The following is a 22,969-nucleotide window of genomic DNA, read 5'->3' as shown; positions in this document are numbered from 1 at the left end:
TTGAGTCAGTGATGCCATCCAACCATCTCATCCTCTGTCACCTCCTTTTCCTCTTGCCCTTTTCCGGCACCTCTTTGCCTATTAAACTATTCAACTTAAAAATTCAGCTTAGACTTGACTTCCTTCACTAAGTTCTTCACTTCTTCCATCACTCTAGCTACTTGGGATCACTTGCTTTAAGCCTTTACAAAATACTGTACCTTGTAGTACCATAAATCTAACATTTATGTAGTACCATGAATCTAATATAGATACATGCCTATTGGGTTGTTGGCTGTGTGGGGGCACGGGTGGGGTCTGTCTCATTCACAGAACCTGAAACATATCAGATGCTCCATAAATACTTACTGCATGCATGAAGGATCATAGAAATGGTTGGTCACCATCCCTTAAATGTGTCTTTCCTATAGAAGAAGCCCAAGTCAACAAAGTAAGGCAGAGGCATTACCCAGTCAATATAGATCAGTTCATGGGGATATGAAAATAGCTTTGATCCATGTTAACTTGACTCCCAAAGTAAATTCCCCAGGTGCAATAAAATAAAGTACCATTAGTCTCTCTCTCCGGAGAAGGCAATGGCACCCCACTCCAGTACTCTTGCCTGGAAAATCCCATGGACGGAGGAACCTGGAAGGCTGCAGTCCATGGTGTCGCTGAGGGTTGGACACATCTGAGCGACTTCACTTTCACTTTTCACTTTCATGCACTGGAGAAGGAAATGGCAACCCACTCCAGTGTTCTTGCCTGGATAATCCCAGTGACGGGGAAGCCTGATGGGCTGCTGTCTATGGGGTCCCACAGAGTCGGACACGACTGAAGCAACTTAGCAGTAGCAGTCTCTCTCTCTCTCTTTTTAAAAGAGTATTTTTCAAGGTCTGTATCTTTCTTCTCTATTTTCTTTCAAACAAAAACATAGAAAGATATTTTTGTGCTGTGGAAATGGGTTAGAGACATATAACTCATACTATTTTGGTACTTAATCTCCTAAAAGCCTATCTTTTAACACACTGAAATTTACAACCATCCCAAACCATAATCTATTTCAAAAATATTGTCAAATGAAAAGTTTTGTTTTAAAAGATGAAAAAGTTTGTTGGCCTAGAATGGTGATTCCAGCTATAGAAGTGCCCTTGGTGACATGCCTAGGGCTGAATCTCAGCCTCTGTAGTCACGAAACTTTGCTACCATAAAAAGAACTAAGGGAGAAATGATGCTGTTTCTGTTATCATGGGGTTTGCTTCAGTGAGGTGGACACCATTTCATCAGATGAAATGCCATGGATCTTGGCATCTCAAGATTAGCACCAGTTCATCTTTCTGTTGTGATTCTTGGCATTTTCAAGCAGTTGTTGTTGTTTTGCTTTGATAGAAACGTTAGCCTCATTCTTGCCATGAGCAGCATCTCCTTGGGTTTTACACAAAGGATTCAATGCAGCTATAGCTTTCTGAATGACAGATGGAGACTTCAGATGGTTGTGTGAAAACGGCTCTCATCATGTTCCTGGAAGATTTCAGTGTTTACATTTATTACCAGCAGGTACATTCAGCATCATTAGCATGCCTGAATATCTCAATAATGAATTTAATTTACCATTTTGAGTTGAGAATGATTTAGGGGAGACATTTTCTTTAGTATATTTATGATTGTACCATTTGATTTTAAGAAATATTTTATATCTACATATCTGCTCCTCTTGGAAGTGTATGTGTGTGTGCCCAGTTACCCAGTTGTGTCTGACTCTGTGACCCCATGGGCTGTAACCCACCAGGCTCCTCTGTCCATGGAATTTTCCAGGCAAGAATGCTGGAGTGGATTGCCATTTCCCTCTCCAGGGGATCTTCCTTGACCCAGGGATCCAACCCGTGTCTCTATTGTTTCCTACATTGGCAGGCAGATTCTTTACCACTGCACCATCTGGGAAACCCCTTTATACTAGATTCGCTGAATCAACATTTAGTAAATCATCATAGTTCTCAAAACAACTTTAGTGTAAACTGCATTCATCCTCTGTGCATTTTCCCTTTACGTATACAGTAAACTTAGGGTTATTTAGACCATTGTTCAGTTCGTTGTTCAGATTCTGGAGCATTGAGATTCCCTTGTCTCTCCTTTTCTTTTCTTTTTCTCTGCCTTTTGGCCTGTTTGCATCTCCACAGAAGGAGGCATAGGAACAGAGAGTCTATCATACAGTCACTAGATGCTTATCGTGTGTATATGCTCAATGCTTGCTGTCTCTGCTTCATGGAAGCTTGCTGTCCTCCTGCAGAGGTGGTATCCATGATAAATTCTGATCCATTCAAATGGCTTATTATCAAGGTGTGATTTGGTTCAGACTACGTGAGAGGTGTAAGGTGATGAGACCTAGAAGGGAAGGGCGAGGCTGAGAAGAGGCAGCATCTGAGTTGTAAAGGCTTCAGAGGATGAAGAAATTGAACAGAAATAAGATACAGAGGAGTAGAGCATTGTAGACCTTCAAGGGACCCAGTTTTTAGCTGAGAATTTGTGGTGGGCAAACAAGGGAAATGACTTTGGGGCCAGAGTGGGCTGGATTACAAGGGCTTTGATTGCTGATTAGGACTTGACTTTAGAGAGACGTGTAAGAGGATTTGGGGCTTTGTGTGGTAGGCTATGGGAAGACATTGATGATTTTAACCCAGTCCCTAAAACTGAAAAGAATTAGCATGATTCCTTGTAAGGAGCTTTGGCTAAAGCCTTGACAGAGCAAAAACTGAATGAAAGTTTGAAATTAAGTTTGGGGAGATTTGTCAGTTAACTTCAAAAGTTTTAATCCTTCTAGTTTTCAGAGATGACTGAGAATTAGCTTAATGTCATTTCTCCCCCTTCTTTATCTTGGCTCTTTATATGTTCACTGATGGGAGATTTGCATTTGAAAAGTTTTATTATAGATTCTGGTAGGGAAATTGTACATTGTTGATTAATGTATCTTTTATAATCCTTGCTGTTATTGTAACACTGCTAATTTTATTAACACTTTCTCAAAGGAAAAATGAAAGTGAAATAAATGCCCGTGCAACCCCTTCAATTATCTTGTCTGGCCTTGCTTTACTCACTTTGCTGAAATTCTAATGGAAAAAAAGGGGGCTGCTCACTAATTTTATTTTCATGTGACATTCCAGCACTCCTCCAGTCCATTGCTATAATGAAAATTGGCAGCTCTTGAGAAAAGCAGTAACCATTCAGAAGACAGCACCTGCTCTGTGGACCATGAACAGAAGAGGAAGCTCTCCGGCCCAAATATGATGCCATTTTTCAAATTTTGAGAGGTAGCCCTGTTAGCCCTGTTCAAAGATTAGTCACTCTCAGAGCAGGAGATGGTCAGGCCATCTCATCCCAAATGTCTTGTCATCCATGATCTTGCTCCCATGATCAAAAGTTTGAAGTTTAAGGGCCATAATACCTCAAGAGCATTATCCTTTCTCTTTGGACTTTTATCAAATTAGGGCACAAGATGCTTCAACAGCGTCAACATCAAAGACTATTAGATGCTTACCTGTTTTTCTTTTTTCATGGAACATTTATTTTCTATTCATTCATTCATTCATTTATGCTCTACAGCATGTAGGATCTTAGTTCCCCAACTGCAGATGGAACCCATGACCCCTACAGTGAAGGTTTGGCACCCTAACCACTGGACTGACAGGGAAGTCCCTGGAACATTCATTTACCAGTAGTTAAACCAAGATCAGATTGCTTCTGTATGAAGAACGACTAAGCTAGGATTTTATTGTGACAGGAATCGTGTTTTGACAAATGTACCAATTTAATGTTGAGCTTTGAAGGGGTTATCTTGGGTCTTTGTTTATTGCAATGGCGAGGCCATTGATCAGCATTTGCTAACAGCCCTTCTTTGGGAATTTCTCTGAGACAGTAAAGACACACAGAATACTTTGTGCTTAAACCTCAAATAGTAGCAGTGTCTGCCACAGGTTTTCACCAATTTTGCTCTGACTGGCTTTTGGCTATCCCCCAAATACTCTCCACTCTCAGAGCATGAGGCTCTATCATCACAAAGATAGTCCAAAGAGTGTGCTTGAGGCTGCAATGGAAGTTTCTAGAGTGGGTCCCCAAGTGATTTTTATTAACAGATACATCAGCGGAAAAGCATCAAGATGACTAATGTGACCTGGAGAAAAAGCAACTAAGTGTACACATTCTTTTGCATTCGTTACAGATAAGTGACCTAGTAATTAACAGCTTGGGATGTGGAGCTAGACAAACTGGGTTTAAATTCTAATGCTGCTACCTGGCAATGAGAATCTTAGATTCCTCAGGGTAAAGGGAGGTTGGGATAGGTGTTTTTTAGGTTTACATTTATCCTGAAATGCAGTTAAACTAAATTGAATGTATGTATGTATGTTTGTGTCAGCTTCCCTGGTGGCTCATTGGTAAAGAATCCGTCTGCCAATGCAGGAGACACAGGTTCAATCCCTGGGTCAAGAAGATCCCCCAAGAGAAGGAGATGGCAACCTACTCCAGTATCCTTGCCTGGGAAACCCCATGGACGAGGAGCCTGGCAGGCTGTAGTTTATGGTGTTGCAAAGAGTCAGACATGACTGAGTGAGCATGCACTGTTACCAGTGTGAAACTGTCATTGTGATGATCCCTCCTGTTCTCTATGGCCTAAACTTCCTGGATGCCTTCATTGGTTGCTCTCCTCTGCTTTTCTCCTTTTCCTCTGATGCCTTTCTTATCCCTCTATAAGTCTTTGTTCTCCTCCCTGTCATCATTTCTCTCTCTTTATTCCATGGTTGCCTCTTGCGAATCTTTTCTGTCTTGTGAGTGAAGAGTGGGTCTGCTTCCGTGGCACACAGAGGGAGTGAGGATGAGCAGGTCTGTGGAATCTCCTCGGGCGTCACCACTTGAGTGCTAAGCTGGACACTTAGTCAGTATCCTTGGTAAGGAGGGCCGAGTCTGAGGCCTCTCCTGCCTGCGTTGCCACCTCCTGCACTGCTCCTGTGATGGGAAGAAGGTGCACATCCTCCTTTTGCCAGTGTCAGCTCCTCTCTCCTTAAGCATTTACTTTTCCCATCAGTGTAAGAAAAACAAACCAGCTCCAATGAAATTAGTTTCCTGTCCTATCTTTGGAGTTAATTTAACTTCGGGACTGTAATTCAGAGCCAGGGTGTCAGGACCTACCACAGGGAAAACTTAGGATTTTTCAAGGAAGGGGAAGTTTGAGAAGTATATTCACTATTATGATGGGAAAAAAAAAAAGAAAATCACTCAGTCCGATTCTTTGTGACCCCATGGACTATCCAGTCCATGGAATTCTTCAGGCCAGAGTACTGGAGTGAGTAGCCCTTCCCTTCTCCAGTGGATCTTCCCGACCCAGGAATCGAACTGGAGTCTCCTGGATTTCAGGCAGATTCTTTACCAGTTGAGCTATCAGGGAAGCCCATATTATGATGGGAAGTTGAAGCCAAAAAAAAAAAAAAAAAAAACCAAACAAACCCACCAAACACTGTTACTTTCTTAAATAAAACTGCAGGAAATAAGCTAGACTTACCAGCCTTGCTTTGTGCTGATATGATAGGCTTTGTCTTTGGAATGATAGAAACTATCAAGAGGAGGCTTTAGTGTTCACTTATTAGGGTTTATCTTTGGAATGAAGGGAAAGGCTACCCACTACAGTATTCTGGCCTAGAGAATTCCATAGGCTATGTCCCTGGTATCACAAATAGATGGACAGAACTGAACAATTTTCACTTTCTTTCTTTCTTGAAATGATAGAAATTATCAACAGGAGGCTTTAGTTTTCAGTTATTTATTTATTTATTTTTGAGGAGGAAGCTGCATGAGAATATTATATTCACCAAATAGGGAATATGCTTTAAAAAAAAAAAAAAGTACAAAAACTGTTGTGAAACATTGGTTATAGAGTTAGCAAAAATGACCATCACATCCCAAGCAAGAGAGCCTGACTGGGAAGCTCCTAGGAGACCCATTCCTATGTTTAATGAGAAGCTAATCTAAGAGAAACTGTCTGAGACTGACGGACCCCTTGTATTTGTTTGGGGGATTTTAATTTGATGTTAACCTGCTCATCACAGAAAATTCACAGGAGGTCTCAACCATAAAGAGCACCACTTTATACTTCAGTAAGTAGAATTAATGATCCCTGCATGAACTGGAGATAGGAAATTGATGATAACCTCCTTTGGGTTTTTCCATTTACCCCAATGTCATTGGCTATTTCATCATACTTCAAGAAAAATGAAACACTACTAGTTGTACTCGAAGCTATAAAAATCTCTAGTTTCATCAAAGCGGATTTCCCAGATATTGATACTTACTATATTTAGCTTTGCTATTATATCCTACTTACCCAATAACATATAATTATTTGACTATTATTCATTAAAGGGCAGACAAGTATTTGGTATAAGTGTGTGCTGTATGCGTGCTCAGTCGTGTCTGACTCTTTGTGACCCCATGAACTATAGCCTGTCAGGCTCTCTGTGGGATTTTCCAGTCTAGAATACTGGAGTGGGTTGCCATTTCCTCCTCCAGGGGATCTTCCTGATTCAGGGATCAATACTGCATCTCCTGCATTGGTAGGTGGGTTCTTTACCACTGAGCCACCTGGGAAGCCCTGGTATAAGTGTAAACTCCAGGACATTAGGTTTTGATTGTAGCTCTTCTGATAGACATCTTGAGCTTCCCTTTATACAAGATATCTTGGGTTATGAGGAATAAATGGGGAGAAAGCATCATAGAATGAAACCATATTGGATTCAAATAGATATGGCTATGAATCTTGGCTCTGACATTTGATAGTAGACTTGGGAGATATATCTAACTTGCTTTGAGCTTCCGTTTCCTCATCTATTGCATAAGGCTAATAGGACTCTCTCAGCAGGGATTTTGTGAGTTTTGAAGACATACTTGGAAAGCACCTAGCAAAATACCTGATATGTAGGACATTACAGAAGCTCAGTTTTATCACTAAGTATGTTGACTGAATTCTTTAGCTAATATTGAAGTTTAACTTGTTGAATAATATGCATAATATGAAAAGTGAAAAACTTTCATTTTTGCTCAGTCATGTCTGACTCTTTATAACCCCATGGACTAAAGAGTCCCATGGAATTCTCCAGGCCAGAATACTGGAGTGGGTAGCCTTTCCCTTCTCCAGGGGATCATTCCAATCCAGGGATCAAACCCAGGTCTCCACATTGCAGATGGGTTCTTTACCAGCTGAGCCAGAATGGAAGCCCAAGAATACTGGGGTGGGTAGTCTATCCCTTTTCCAGGGAATCTTCCTGACCCAGGAATCGAACTGGGGTCTCCTACATTGTAGGTGGATTCTTTACCAACTGAGCTACCAGGGAAACCCTTGTGCATAATATATTCATTGTTAAATACACATGCTTACATTGATCCCAAAGCATTATCTCATGTGTCCTGAAACTGTTGTCTATTGATGTACATAGTGATAACTACTTATTGATAAAAGTGTGTGCATATACCCTGCTTTCACAAAAATTAGAACCACACATTCAGATACTTATGTACAACTACACAGTAATCCACTCCTTTTGGGAGAAGACTGAATCTGTTTTCAGACATGGTGTACCAGGAGATGCAAGGTGGGACAGAGAGGCCAACAGCACTTTCCACTCAGCCCACTGGTGATGATGCTGTGATACCCAAGCAAGGGCAGCTGAGAGGTGCCTCAGGAACAGAGTTTGGCCCTGTACTGTTGTCTTCAGCAGATACAGATGCAGTCTGACTGAGCTCCAGTCCTTTGGAGCCTCTGACACTGCAAAAACCTCTGCTTTTTCAACTGCAAAGTGGTTAGCAGGATATGAAAGGCAGACTGACCTGATGCCAGGCAGAGCTGGTTTTTGTGAACTTGGATTTGTAACTGGTACCCCCAACTACACCAAGTTCGGCTCCATGCTGTGAACATCTCCTGAATAGTGAGTAAGCTTATTAAGAGTAGGGCCCATGTCTTCTGGCTCTGTTCTCTGTCTGGGAACTCTCTGCACTCAGGATAAACTTGATCAGGAAGGGGGAGAGGAGATGTGGCTCTGTAAGTTGGTCAGTCATTGATTGCCAACTGACTCTTGCTGTCTGGTGCTGACGCTAACAGATTAGCTGCCTGGGCTTCTCTTGCTAAGAACCACATGACCTTTTTCTGGCCCTTTCAATGTCAGGCAAGGGAAGAGAGACCAGAAAGATGTTAATCAATTATGATTGTCTTTGTTAATGGCAAAAGGGATAAGATTTTGCAGGGTGACCAATAAATCTATTATCAAAGATCATGTGTATAAATTTTTTTCAATGAAAAACATCTTTACTGTGTTTTGCTGATTATGTAAATAATGCAGATTTTTAAAAAAATGTTCACACAAAGCCAAGAAATAAAAGGATAAAAGTAGAAATCAACTGGCATGCCATCATTCTGAGTTGGATCCTGTTAACATTTGGTGATCTAGTGTTTGACGAAACTTTTTATGCATATAGATGCAGAAATAGCTGATTTCATACAGATACTATCATAATACTATTTATTAAATTTGAGAGCATAACTTTTTCTGTCATTGTATTAAAATGGTAAATATACTGCATCTTGCTTTTCTCAGTATCATGTTAATAAGATTGAATCTAGATGTTTTTTGATCCTCAGTACTACTGACATTTTTTGTTGTGGAGGGGCTCTCCTGTGCGTTGTAGGATGTTTAACAGCATTGCTATCCACTACCTACCAGGTCACAGCAGTGCCTAGCTCTATCTACACCCCTCCCTACCCCCAGATGTCCCTGAAGAAAAAAATTGTCCCTGGTTGAGAGCCACTGATCTGGATTCTCTTCAATAGCTGGATAATATTTCATAGTATGGATGTGCCACTTTTTATGAAATCATTCCTTTCATGGTGCTCATTGATTTATTCTCAGTACCTTTTTTGCCTATTAAATTTATGATTTAGATGGTGCTGCCTTTGGTCCATGGTTATCATTCAGAAAACTGAAAGGCTTGCTGAGGCAAACCCATGCCTCTGCCTTTGCAGACAGCACTGGATGATCTCATTCACTTTATTCCTGAGTGAGCCCAGAGAACACCTGCAAATGAGCAAAGCTGACGACTGGCTTGTGACACATTGGGAAGCCATGTCCCATCTGTCCTGGGCAAGTGGTCTTCAGTCCCAGATGATGGCAGTCAGGTGGGAATAAAGGCTCAGTTTCTCCAAATATGGGCTTCCCAGATGGCTCAGTGGTGGAGAATCTGCCTGCCAATGCAGGAGATGGAAGAGACTCAGGTTCAATCCCTAGGTTGAGTAAGAGACTTGGGTTTGATCCCTGGGTTGGTAAGATCTCCTGGAGGAGGAAATGGCAACCCACTTCAGTATTCTTGCCAGGATAATCCCATGGACAGAAAAGCCTGACGGGCAACAGTCCTTAGGGTTGCAAAGCATTGGACATGACTGAATGACTGAGCACTTACCCATCACCAAATATATAATTTTCAAGAGAAACTGGAAATCTGTATTTTATGTTTAAAAATGTTTCAACATTTTAAGATTGGAAACTAATTTTTTGAAATATACTATACAGGATAAGTAAAACTAGTCTCCTGCCCAAATCTGGCTCACTGGTGGCCAGTCTACAATATCAAAATAGGTGTCTACCACTGGTTGAAATCCCTGTCTTCTTGGGCTTTCAGTCCTTTGACTAGTCACTAGTGGTGAGGATCTTGTACAGCTTTTTGCCAGTGAGCATTGACCTTTGACCCACCTGGTGTGCAGTGACGCTTCCTCCTGCTAGGTTCCCATCCTATTTCAGAGAGACCTCAGACTCCCATTGCCTATATTGTCTCCCAGTTCCAAATGCTTATCTGAGCTACCCAGGTGCTTCAGGGCCACTGACTTATGTGTTCTCAGGAGAAGCAGGGTCAGTGCTGTTTGATGCCTTGGACTTCTTCTCTCTCCACAGTGCCTAGAGTGGCTCTGTGGGAGGGAGTGTTTACTGGGATTGGTGGCTTTCAGCAGCTTAGGAGCTGCATAGCTCTTTGGAATCTGTTGTTCATTTAGAGAGCATATGGCTAATTTATTTACCTGGGTTTCCTCCCAGATAAAATTTTAAAATCAGAAGGGATGTTGGCAATCTCTCAGTGTAATGCTTTCATTTCACACTTGGGGAAAAGCAAGGAAGAAGGGAAGTGACTTAGCAGAGGTTCCACGTCTATGTCAAAATCCATATAGTCAAAGCTATGGTTTTTCCAGTAGCCATGTATGGATGTGAGAATTGGATCATAAAGAAGGCTGAGCACCAAAGAATTGATGCTTTCAAACTGTGCTGTTAGAGAAGACTCTTGAGAGTCCCTTGGACAGCAAGGAGATCAAACCAGTCAATTCTAAAGGAAATCAACTTCACTGGAAGGACTAATGCTAAGACTCCAAGACTTTGGCCACTTGATGCAAAGTGGTGACTCATTGAATAAGACCCTGATGCTAGGAAAGATTGAAGGCAGGAGGAGAAGAGGGCAACAGAGGATGAGATGGTTGGGTGGTATCACTGACTCAATGCACATGAGTTTGAGCAAACTCCAGGAGATGGTGAATAATAGGAAAGCATAGCATGCTGCAGTCCAGGGGTTTGCAAAGAGTCGAACATGACTAAGCAACGAAACAACCACAGCTATGCCAAGCTTCAGCAGCCCTCCTGGCCTCCCTTTCCAGGGTATCTTGACCACAGCCTCTATTGGGTCACTTTCAAAGAAATCCTCTTTATTTTTCTACCTTTCATGTGATTTGTCTGGTTGCTCACATATCTATGATACATCTCTGGGAGGCAACTCTTAGGTGTGGGTGTTAATTTGAGTTTTTGCCAAACCAATGAACCCCCTCCTACCTTAAGTCTTTTAAAACAACAGCCTTGTTCTTCTATTTAGGCCTTTTTAAAAATTAATTTTTGTTGGAATGTAGTTGATTACAGTGTTGTCTTAGTTTCTGCTATACAGCAAAGTGAATCAATTATACATATATATGTATATGTATAATTGAAGAACAATATGTATAATAGAAGAACAAGGCTGTTGTTGAATTGTGGTGTTGGAGAAGACTCTTGAGAATCCCTTGGACTGCAAGGAGATCCAACCAGTCCATTCTAAAGGAGATCAGTCCTGGGTGTTCTTTGGAAGGAATGATGCTGAAGCTGAAACTCTAGTACTTGGCCACTTCATGCTAAGAGTTGACTCATTGGAAAAGACTCTGATATTGGGAGGGATTGGGGGCAGGAGGAGAAGAGGGCAACAGAGGATGAGATGGCTGGATGGCATCACCGACTCAATGGACGTGAGTTTGAGTGAACTCCGGGAGTTGGTGATGGACAGGGAGGCCTGGCGTGCTGCCATTCATGGGGTCGCAGAGTCGGACATGACTGAGCGACTGAACCGAACTGAACCGAAATCTTTTTTACAGTCTTTTCTCATATAGGTCATTACAGAATATTAAGTGGAGTTCCCTATGCTATACAGTAGGTGCTTATTAGTTATATATGTTATGTATAGTTGTGTGTACATGTCAATCTCAATCTCTCAATTTATTTCTTCCCCTTTCCCCCTTCATAACCATAAGTTTGATTTCTATATCTGTGACTCTATTTCTGTTTTGTAAATAGATTCATTTGTACCATCTTTTTTGATTCCACATATAAGTGATATCATTTGATATTTGTCTTTCTCTATCTGACTTACTTCACTCAGTATGACAATCTCTAGGGCCATAGGGTCCATCCATGCCACTGCAAATAGCTTTATTTCATTCTTTTTCGTGGCTAAGTAATATTCCACTGTGTACGTGTACCACATCCTCTTTATCCATTCCTCCATCAGTGGACATGCATTGTTTTAAAGAGGAGGATTTTGGCTTGGGTATAGATTAGAGAAAAATTTTGGGTGTTTTACTACCCTAAAGATTAGATTATATCAAATACTAGATGCTGTTTCAGTAAATTAGATATTGAGCTGGTGATGATTTTGAAGACACAGCAATATGTGATAACTAGCAATATGTGATAACTAGGATTGAGTTGACAGACAGCTTACCCCTTTGGTTGGAAATGTGCTGAACTCTGGTCCCTATGGATTTGACTTGCTGGTTTTCTGAACACAGAGCTGCAAACAACTCTTAGCTGCTTAAGAAACAGGCATATTAAGCAGCCTTGTAGGAATGCCATGTTGTAGAATAAGCTTTTATTCCAGTGCCCACTCTTCTGCAAGGATGCTGTCAGCACAGTCTGAGAAATGCTTTAGAGACTGCCCACCAGCTTGACACCCACGTTGGCCAAATCAGAACCCTTAGGAATCTGACTGTTTGGCAGTGGTTGCAACAGTAGAAGTGATGGCATCAGAAGACACACACTATTCCAAGGAGTAGAAAATGTCCTCGACTGAGGGTGTAGAGACCTGGATTCCCCTAATCCCTTAGCTTCTCTGAGCCTTAGTAGAATTCTCTAGAGCATAGGGACTAAAGTAAATTGCCTTTTCCATCACTTGGAGATGCTATTGAAGCCAATGTGCATGCATGCACACATGTGTACACCCACACAGGTGTGTGTTTCTTACAGATGAAATTAGGTCCCTCCAAAGTTCACATGTTAAAGTACTAACTCCCAGTTCCCTCAGAATGTGACCTTATTTTCACAAAGAGTTGTTGCAGATACTATTATTTAGTTGAAACAAGATTATACTAGAGTAACATAGACCCTCTAATTCAATATGACTGGTGTCCTTTAAAGGGGACACTTGGACACAGCCATGCACACAGGGAAACGTTGATGTGCAGATTGAAGTGGAGAGAGGCCTGAGTTCGATCCTTTCTTAGCTCCCTGAAAGGGAGCATGGTCCTGCTAACACCTTGATCTTGAACTTCTAGGCTTTAGAACTATGAGACAAGCTTCTGTTTACTACTCAGTTTGCAGTACTTTGTTATGACAGTCCTAGAAAACTAATGCAATATGTATATATAAATATATAAACACACACACACAAAATGACTTGAGATGTTTAAGGTTCATCAGCAACCTCTAGTACATCTTGTTATTATTTAGTTGCTAAGTCGTGTTGAACAATTTGCGACCCCATAGCCCACCAGCCTCCTCTGTCCATGGGCTTTCCCAGGCAAGAATATACTGGAGTTGGGTTGCCATTTTCTTGTACAGGGGATCTTCCTAACCCAGGGACTGAACCCATGTCTTCTGCATTGCAGGCAGATTCTTTACCACTGAACTACCAGGGAAGCCGCTAGTATGTCTTGGGCCAGTATACACCTGGTAATGGCAGTGTCGAGTTAACTTGTTCATAATAGTAGGCTGGGCTGATCTTGGGGCATAGGTAGATGGATAGACAGAACAGATAGACAGTAAGATCCCTGTGGGCAAGGACTATATTAGTTGTACTTGGCACCTTATGCTTAGTGCCCAGCACAAGAATTCAGCCCCTAGTTTTGATGCTGTTTGCAGAATGGACTAAATATGATCAGAGAGTATTACTCAGCCATTAAAAAGAATACATTTGAATCAGTTCTAATGAGGTGGATGAAACTGGAGCCTATTATACAGAGTGAAGTAAGCCAGAAGGAAAAACATAAATACAGTATACTAACGCATATATATGGAATTTAGAAAGATGGTAACAATAACCCGGTGTACGAGACAGCGAAAGAGACACTGATGTATAGAACAGTCTTATGGACTCTGTGGGAGAGGGAGAGGGTGGGAAGATTTGGGAGAATGGCATTGAAACATGTAAAATATCATGTAAGAAACGAGTTGCCAGTCCAGGTTCAATGCACGATACTGGATGCTTGGGGCTAGTGCACTGGGATGACCCAGAGGGATGGTATGGGGAGGGAGGAGGGAGGAGGGTTCAGGATGGGGAACACATGTATACCTGTGGCAGATTCATTTTGATATTTGGCAAAACTAATACAATTATGTAAAGTTTTAAAATAAAATAAAAATAAACCCATAATAAATATGATCAGAGAAATTATTGTAAAAACATTTTGTTTTCCTTTTTTTTAACTGAGAGAAAATTTGCTTCACAAAACTTCATCTGTTTAAAGAGTAAAATCTAGTATTTCTTTTTTACTATACTCACTAAATATGTATGTGTGTTATATATGTGTGTGTGTGTGTGTGTATTCTCACCAACACTTGTTATTTTCTGGGTTTCTTAAATAGTCATTCTAATGGTTGTGTCTGTGGTTTTGATTTGTATTTTCTGAACAGTTAGTGAGACGAGTATCTTTTCATGTGCCTGTTGGCCATGTGCATATCTTTGGAGAAATGTCTGTTCAAATTGTTCTCTATTTTTTAAATGTTATTTTTGCTGTTGGGTTTAGGAATCCTTTATACATTCCGGTTATGGAAACTTTATTAAATTTGTAATTTGTGAGTATTTTCTATGATGGATACTCCATTTCTTCTAAGGGATTCATTCCCACAGTAGTAGATATAATGGTCATCAGACTCAGGAAGGCCGAGAGGAACTGCTCCACGTTCAAGGTCAGGAGGGGTGGCTGTGAGGAGATACCCCTCATCCAAGGTAGGAGCAGCGGCTGCGCTTTGCTGGAGCAACCGTGAAGAGAAACCCCAGGTCCAATGTAAGAGAAAGCCAAGAGAGGCAGTAGGTGTTGCAAGAGCGCATCAAGAGGGCAGACACACTGAAACCATAATCACAGAAAACTAGTCAAATGATCACATGGACCACAGCCTTGTCTAACTCAATGAAACTAAGCCATGCCGTGTGGGGCCACCCAAGACGGATGGGTAATGGTGGAGAGATCTGACAGAATGTGGTCCACTGGAGAAGGGAATGGCAAACGACTTCAGTATTTTTGCCTTGAGTACCCCATGAACAGTATGAAAAGGCAAAATGATAGGATACTGAAAGAGGAACTCCCCAGGTCGGTAGGTGCTCAATATGCTACTGGAGATCAGTGGAGAAATAACTCCAGAAAGAATGAAGGGATGGAGCCAAAGCAAAAACAATACCCAGTTGTGGATGTGACTGGTGATAGAAGCAAGGTCCGATGCTGTAAACAGTAATATTGCATAGGAACATGGAATGTTAGGTCCATGAATCAAGGCAAATTGGAAGTGGTCAAACAAGAGATGGCAAGAGTGAACGTCAACATTCTAGGAATCAGTGAACTAAAATGGACTGGAATAGGTGAATTAAACTCCAATGACCATTATATCTACTACTGTGGGCAGGAATCCCTTAGAAGAAATGGAGTAGCCATCATGGTCAACAAAAGAGTCCAAAATTCAGTACTTGGATGTAACCTCAAAAACAACAGAATGATCTCTGTTCATTTCCAAGGCAAGCCATTCAATATCACGATAATCCAAGTCTATGCACTGACCAGTAATGCTGAAGAAGCTGAAGTTGAATGGTTCTATGAAGACCTACAAGACCTTTTAGAAGTAACACCCAAAAAAGATGTCCTTTTCATTATAGGTGACTGGAATGCAAAAGTAGGAAGTCAAGAAACACCTGGGGTAACAGGCAAATTTGGCCTTGGAATACGGAATGAAGCAGGGCAAAGACTAATAGAGTTCTGCCAAGAGAATGCACTGGTCATAGCAAATACCCTCTTCCAATAACACAAGAGAAGACTCTACACATGGACATCACCAGATGGTCAACACCAAAATCAGATTGATTATATTCTTTGCAGCCAAAGATGGAGAAGCTCTATACAGTAGGCAAAAACAAGACCAGGAGCTGACTGTGGTTCAGATCATGAATTCCTTATTGCCAAATTCAGACTTAAATTGAAGAAAGTAGGGAAAACCATTAGACCATTCAGGTATGACCTAAACCAAATCCCTTATGATTATACAGTGGAAGTGAGAAATAGATTTTAGGGACTAGACCTGATAGACAGAGTGCCTAATGAACTATGGACGGGTGTTCATGACCTTGTACAGGAGACAGGAATCAAGACTATCCCTGAGAAAAAGAAATGCAAAAAAGCATAATGGCTGTCTGAGGAGGCCTTATAAATAGCTGTGAAAAGAAGGGAAGTGAAAAGCAAAGGAGAAAAGGAAAGATATAAGCATCTGAATGTAGATTTCCAAAGAATAGCAAGAAAAGTTAAGAAAGCCTTCCTCAGCAATCAATGCAAAGAAATAGAGGAAAGCAACAGACTGGGAAAGACTAGAGATCTCTTCAGGAAAATTAGAGATACCAAGGGAACATTTCATACAAAGATGGGCTCAATAAAGGACAGAAATCATAGGGACCTAACAGAAGCAGAAGATATTAAGAAGAGGTGGCAAGAATACACAGAAGAACTGTACAAAAAAGATCTTCATGACCAAGATAATCACGATGGTGTGATCACTCACCTAGAGCCAGACATCCTGGAATGTAAAGTTGAGTGGGCCTTAGAAAGCATTACTACAAACAAAGCTAGTGGAGGTGATGGAATTCCGGTTGAGCTATTTCAAATCCTGAAAGATGATGCTGTGAAAGTGCTGCACTCAATATGCCAGCAAATTTGGAAAACTCAGCAGTGGCCACAGGACAGGAAAAGGTCAGTTTTCATTCCAATCCCAAAGAAAGTCAATGCCAAAGAATTCTCAAACTACCGCACAATTGCACTCATCTCACATACTAGTAAAATAATGTTCAAAATTCTCCACGCCAGGCTTCAGCAGTATGTGAACCATGAACTTCCAGATGTTCAAGCTGGTTTTCGAAAAGGCAGAGGAACCAGAGACCAAATTGCCAACATCCGCTGGATCATGGAAAAAGCAAAAGAGTTCCAGAAAAGCATATATTTCTGCTTTATTGACTATGCCAAAGCCTTTGACTGTGTGGATCACAATAAACTGTGGAAAATTCTGAAAGAGATGGGAATACCAGACCACCTGACCTGCCTCTTGAGAAACCTATATGCAGGTAAGGAAGCAACAGTTAGAACTGGACATGGAACAGACTGGTTCCAAATAGGAAAAGGAGTACGTCAAGGCTGTATATTGTCACCCTGCTTATTTAACTTCTCTGCAGAATACATGATGAGAAACCTTGGGCTGGAAGAAGCACAAGCTGGAATCAAGATTGCTAGGAGAAATATCCACAACCTCAGATATGCAGATGACACCACCCTTATGGCAGAAAGTGAAGAAGAACTAAAAAAAGCCTCTTGATGAAAGTGAAAGAGGAGAGTGAAAAAGTTGGCTTAAAGCTCAACATTCAGAAAACGAAGATCATGGCATCTGATCCCATCACTTCATGGGAAATAGATGGGGAAACAATGGAAACAGTGTCAGACTTTATTTTTCTGGGCTCCAAAATCACTGCAGATGGTGATTGCAGTCATGAAATTAAAAGAGGCTTACTCCTTGGAAGGAAAGTTATGACCAACCTAGAAAGCATATTCAAAAGCAGAGCTATTACTTTGCCAACCAAGGTCCGTCTAGTCAAGGCTATGATTTTTCCAGTGGTCATGTATGAATGTGAGAGTTGGGCTGTGAAGAAAGCTGAATGCTGAAGAATTGATTCTTTTTAACTGTGGTGTTGTAGAAGACTCTTGAGAGTCCCTTGGACTGCAAGGAGATCCAACCAGTCCATCCTAAACGAAATCAGTCCTGGGTGTTCATTGGAAGGACTGATGCTGAAGCTGAAACTCCAATACTTTGGCCACCTCATGCGAAGAGTTGACTCATTGGAAAAGACCCTGATGCTGGGAGGGATTGGGGCCAGGAGGAAAAGGGGATGACAGAGGATGAGATGGCTGGATGGCATCACCAACTCGATGGACATGAGTCTGAGTGAACTCCGGGAGTTGGTGATGGACAGGGAGGCCTGGTGTGCTGTGATTCATGGAGTCACAAAGAGTCAGACACTAGTGAGTGACTGCACTGCACTGCACTGAACTGAAAGCGTCTAAGAAGTCAGAATCTCAGAATCTAGCCTGACTTATGAAATCAGAAGTAGCATTTAAACAAGGTACTTCGGTTCTTCTGTGGACATTAAAGTTTGAGCAGCCTTGCCCTAGAGCCACACTGTCCAGTGTGGTAACTACTAGCCACATCTGATTACTTGAAGTGTGGCTAGTCCAAATTGAGAAGGTCTGGAGGTTGTACAATGCACTCCCAATTTTGAACACTTAGTATATGTATTACTCTGTTTAGGCTGCTATAACAAATTACCATAGACTGAGAGGCTTAAACAACAAGCACTTATTTTTCACAGTTCTGGAGGTTGTGAAGCCCAAGGTTGGGGTGATGGCAGATCTGGTGTTTGATAAAAACCTGCTTCCTGCCTTGTGGACAGCCTCCTCCTTGCTGTATCTTCACATGACTGGTAGAAGCAGCTCTGATCTCTTTTCCTCTTCTTTTAAAGACACTAATCCCATTTTGGGGGCTCCATCCTCATGACACCATGCAAGCTTAATCACCTCTCAAAAGCCCTGACCCTTAATACCATCCCACTGGAAGTTAGCATTTCAACATATGAATTTGGGAGGAGACAATCAGGCAGTCCATAACAGTATGGGAAAAAAATGTAAAATGTTTCCTAAATAACTTTTTACACTGACTACATGTCAATATGAAATATATTGGGTTAAAGAAAATAAATTATTAAAGTTAATTCCAACTCTTTATTTTTACTTTGTTTTTTAAAAATTATTTGTTTTAATTGGAGGCTAACTACTTTTCAATATTGTGGTGGTTTTTGCCATACATCGACAGAATCGGCCATGGGTGTACATGTGTCCATGCGTCCCTCCATCTTGAACCCTGCTTCCATCTCCCTCCCTACCCCATCCCTGTGGGTTGTCCCAGAGCACCAGCACTGAGTATCCTGCTTCATGCGTCAAACTTGCACTAGCCATCTATTTTACTTTGTTTTTTTAACATTGCCTCTAGAAAATTTAAAACTTCTGTTGTGGCACACATTATACTGGACAGCACTGCCCTGAATCATGAAATCCCTAAAACTCTGATAGTTCTGTATGTCCCTTGGGCCTGTCTTTTTCTAAACTTCAAGTTGACCCAGGCATTTCTGATAATACAACCAGTTGCCCAAAGCCACACTGGGGGTAATAGCTAAAATCACTTCCCTCTTTTTCCTTACTACTGCTCTTGTGCCCCACCTCTGTGGACTCAAAAGACATTAGTAAACTAAAATAAATAATTAGTTCTCTGCCAGGGAAAGCTCAAGGATATTCTATGTCCAGAATAGGGAAGGATTCCAGAAGTGAGAAATTTCTTCCGTACTTCTTCCATCCATTGTTATCCAGTAGGATTCCCAGCAATAGTGTGTCAGGCTGAGCATTTCCAGGGCCTCGGTAATCTCGCAGGGACTCATCTCTGTGACAAAGAAAAAGTCACTAAATACCTCCCATTTCTAATAAACAGCCTAAGAGTGGGTGCACCATGGCTCAGCACATTAACCATATTTTCCATCTAAGAGACAGAGAGCAACCTGTCTCGTTTGATGATGAAGCTATAAAGTTTTAGTGAATGGGGAGTAAATCAAGGCTTGCAGTTGCCTTGTAAAAATGTACTGCCTCATGCTGCATCTCACCTTTCACTCGCATGAGTGTATTTTTATTTCTCTGCATAAATAAAACATGATTCAAAGCCACCCTCTTGTCTTAACTCCTGGTGCTGGGCTCAACAACCCCAAAATTAAAGTTGGCATTGTGTTTCTGATGAGGCCTGAACATTAGTATAAAACATCTAAGATACTTGAAAGGTGAAAACGGCTTTAAGTTGAGGGGGGATGAAAAAGAGGACTCATCCTCCAGTCCCTTTGAGAGGACACGCATGGTGCCGGCTCCAGGCCTGGGCACAAAATAAGACCACAAAGCAGTTGCTTCACCTTTATTCCCATGAGTTAGAGGCCAGAACACCTGACGATTAAGAATAGATAAGCAACCAAGAAGTCAAACTGACTCAGACAACCAGCTTTTAAAATTGATTCACAAGATCAGTGGCAGGTGCTTAACTGTGTTCTACAGTCATGTGAATATGGTGAATATTTGGAGCCATTAGATTTTGTGGGTTGATATCAGTCAGCAAATTTCTTCTTTTTTCACCCCGAGTGTTTCAGACAGAAGCTACTTTGTTGACTATTGTAACTCTGGTCTGTCCCTCTTTCTCCTGGACTCTAATTTTGGAGCTGGTCTATAGAGAAAAGCAAGAATCAACTGTCTTGTAGAGACCAGGAGGGTCCTGTGGTGACATGTGGGGGTGATGTCTGAGCTGACCAGTCCCATGGGACTGGGGCTGGGGCTGGGGTTAGTTCCCAGAAGCAGAGGACAGATAATGGTGGAAAGTTGCCAAGTTTGAGCTGCAGAAACATGTTCAAGGTGAAAATTAGAGTCTGCAGCACTTGAATCAAATACTGGGAGTGGAAGTGGTGCTTACAGATGCTTGGCAGCTGGAGCAAGAAAGGTGAAGGGTCGCCAGTCCAGGTTCGATGCACGATACTGGATGCTTGCGGCTGGTGCACTGGGACGACCCAGAGGGAGGGTATGGGGAGGGAGGAGGGAGGAGGGTTCACGATGGGGAACACAGGTATACCTGTGGTGGATTCATTTCAATATTTGGCAAAACTAATACAATATTGTAAAGTTTAAAAATAAAATAAAATTAAAAAAAAAAAAAAGAAAGGTGAAGGGAACTGGTCAGGGTGAAGATCAGACCAAGCAGGTTCATGCTTCTGTTTGGGTCCATGAACCACTGGTAAATCTTTTCCTGGATAGCTGCATTTGACCAAGAATATTATCTGTTTTATCTGATTCTTATCATTTCTCTTTATATATTTTTGTTTTACTTTAATGGTAACTTTTAGAGGCCATATACTCTTATGTATTTGTAAATTCTGTGTGAAATTTCTGCTCATTGGCATTATGTTTATGTCACAATTTTATATAAATTTTATATAAAACACTATTTTATATAAAACTTCAACATTTAGAATAACAGGCAATAAATAACACTGTATTCCAAAGAGAGCAATGGACATGGCCCCCTGACCCTAAAAAGACAACACAGAAAGATGACAGAAACCATGGTGCTTCCTTATCCTGTGCAAGAAGCAGCCTGGACAGTGGGAAGGATATGCGTTGTGGGTTGTAGACTTTGGGGAGGCATTTATTTTCTACTCTTTGAAGGAGCTTTTCTCCCAAATCAAATGAGCGTGCTGTTTGTTGAGATTATGGAGTGCCTACAAGAAGAGGAGACTAGCACTCCCATCCCCATCTAGTTGGGTTCACATGGAGAATCCATGGGTCTACTCTTGGCCACTTTCGGGGAAGAGTGTGATAGAGTGAGAAAGGTCTCTGCCGCCTGGTATGTATCCTGGAGGGCATATGAGAGCAGAACCATGTCTCCCTACTGCCTGGAGAGTCCTTAAGTCCAGATGTTGTCTGGAGCAGTGATAATAGCAAGAGGATGAAAGAGGGCAATATTGGGGTGGCCTGCATGCCACACTGGACTCTAAGGATGAGTGAGTTTTCTCTGCTTATTGCAGAAAGTACTGGATTAGACCTTCTTACAGTTTCCTGCCAGACTATGGGAGCAGGATAAGATACTACAGGTGTACCACCTGGGATGGGAGTGGAGGAAAATGTTAAAGAGGTCAGCCAGAGAGTGCATCATCTTGTGAGGGAACTAGGAAAAGGTCCCCAAAGAAATCACTCTTGCAATCCATAGCAGAGCCAGCACTGAAATACCTCTGCCCCCAGGGGGCACTGGTAGTCTGCCCATAGGGAATCAGAACAATGGCATGGTTATATATAAAGTCCTTATTACCTTTCTTCTAGTCACCATGCCCAGTAAGAGTCAGAAAAGGAGAGAAGAGATGGAGGAAGAGAAAAAGTCTGATCTTTACCCAAGGCTTGGGACTGAGCAAAGAGCAGGTTGGAAGCTTTAAATTGCATGTGAGATTCAAATTTGAATTTATACTGAACTGTACTTACTTTTTTAAAATTTATAAGAGGAGTCAATTCCAGAGTGGCACTAGTTCTTTTGTAAATAAAGGTGCCTAGAAAGTTTTTGGCTCAAACTCAACTGTCATCAAGGGGTGATTTGGCAGAGAAGGGAGAAGGCAGTGGTTGGGGAGAAAAATTAAACTTTTTCATGCTTAGACTTTACTCAGACTTTCTAGAATATTCAAAAAACCTGTTAAGGTAGTTCTTCCACTGATTTCATGGCATGGGACAATAGAAAATGATAATTCCATTTGTAAGGCAAACTGAGGCAAAGACATGCCTATTTGTGCCTAGAGGTCGCTATTGGCCACTGGTTGAGCATTTTCAGCCCCACCCTCCTAACCCAGGCCCTTCCTAAAGGGCTGATGACCATGTCCATGAACTGGGACACTTTATTTTACACTTAGAAGTGTAAGCTCAGAGTGACCAGGAAAATGCCTTGTCCTCCTTTAAATTAATAGCAGAAGGGATAATTTTTATCTCTTTAGCCTACTTAGAACTGCCTATGGAAACCCCAAGGTTAAATGCTCATCTGCATATTAGTGTAGAAGCAGCAGAGAATAATGGAACAAATACTGGCTTAGGAGACAAAGTTCCAACATTGTCAATGGCCAGCTATTTATCTTGGGCGGGACACTAATCTATCTGGGTTTTTGTTTCCTTAATTGTAAAATGAGGGGTTTGGGGATCATGTGTTTAATAGATGGCAGCAGACTGAGCACACACGCAGTCATCACCAGCACCATCATCACCCCTCTCTAAGACTGAGCAGTAAAGGGAAAGAGCAATAATCATCTGGTTAAATTAGTTCATGAAATTTTGATTGGATCTCTGCCACTCATGGGGCATAAAAGGCAATTATGAGGTTCCCTGAAGCATGTAAAGTGGGACATTTTGTCCCCTAAGGCTGCAGAACTCTCCAATGTCCTTAGTGTCATTCTACTGTAGGACCCATGCCATACGGTCACGTGTCTCTCTGTGGCC

At 41.6% G+C, this 22,969-nt stretch overlaps 1 long non-coding RNA gene across 1 annotated transcript in view; it reads left to right on the top strand.

Moving 5' to 3' along the window:
- Positions 1-10,960, top strand: part of LOC104971235 (uncharacterized) — a 61,581-nt gene extending 50,621 nt beyond the window's left edge. Inside the window, exon 3 of the long non-coding RNA XR_804895.4 lies at positions 3,138-10,960. This is a non-coding gene — a long non-coding RNA (uncharacterized lncRNA). The remainder of the gene's footprint in view (positions 1-3,137) is intronic.
- The last annotated feature ends 12,009 nt before the right edge of the window (positions 10,961-22,969 follow it).

This window comes from Bos taurus, chromosome 2, assembly GCF_002263795.3.
Source record: "Bos taurus isolate L1 Dominette 01449 registration number 42190680 breed Hereford chromosome 2, ARS-UCD2.0, whole genome shotgun sequence".
Lineage (NCBI taxonomy): Eukaryota > Metazoa > Chordata > Mammalia > Artiodactyla > Bovidae > Bos > Bos taurus.
This window is presented reverse-complemented; position numbering and strand designations above follow the sequence as displayed.